Here is a 461-nt window from a genome sequence, read left to right as displayed (position 1 = left end):
AACCTCGGTCTCCGGATTCTCCTCACGGGTGCGGCCTAGGCGCCGCTTCGGGGGCGGCGGGTTTTGGGGGCCTTCCCTACCCCCTCCTCAGCCGCCGAACCGGTTAGAAGGGCCCCTCACCGCACTGCTTTCGACGCCGACCGAGGGAGAGCGGAGGTTTCCGGCGCCCTCCCGCTCTTCTTTTCCTCCTTCGTCGTACCGAGGCTCGGCGCAGGCGCACTCCGACAGCCCTAAGCGGAGAGAGAGAGAGAACGCGTCGCGCGGGCAAGAGCGGCTCACGTTCCTTCCCTGACGCCGACGCCGCCTGTGGCCGCTCTAGCCGTTCCACTCTGTCAGGTTGGAGGACTGCGGCAAAGAGGGAACGGAACTGGCGACCGCGGCCAAAGAGGGTGAAGTCTCAGTGGTGCGCCGCCAAAACTTCCGGTTCCTGATTACGTGGGCCGGGGGGGGGGGGGGGTTTG

The 461-nt window shown here is 67.2% G+C and overlaps 1 protein-coding gene across 1 annotated transcript in view; it reads right to left on the bottom strand.

Moving 5' to 3' along the window:
* LOC107124145 (dual specificity protein kinase CLK3-like) overlaps positions 1-224 on the bottom strand; it is a gene marked incomplete at its 3' end in the record, with an annotated part of 25873 nt that extends 25649 nt beyond the window's left edge. The window contains exon 1 of the mRNA XM_015427536.1: positions 121-224. The remainder of the gene's footprint in view (positions 1-120) is intronic.
* Between the last annotated feature and the right edge of the window lie 237 nt (positions 225-461).

The sequence above is a fragment of the Gekko japonicus genome, unplaced genomic scaffold (assembly GCF_001447785.1).
Source record: "Gekko japonicus isolate JY-2015 unplaced genomic scaffold, Gekko_japonicus_V1.1 scaffold6199, whole genome shotgun sequence".
NCBI lineage: Eukaryota > Metazoa > Chordata > Lepidosauria > Squamata > Gekkonidae > Gekko > Gekko japonicus.
Note: the sequence above shows the minus strand (reverse complement) of the source record. Positions and strands in the feature narration are given on the sequence as shown.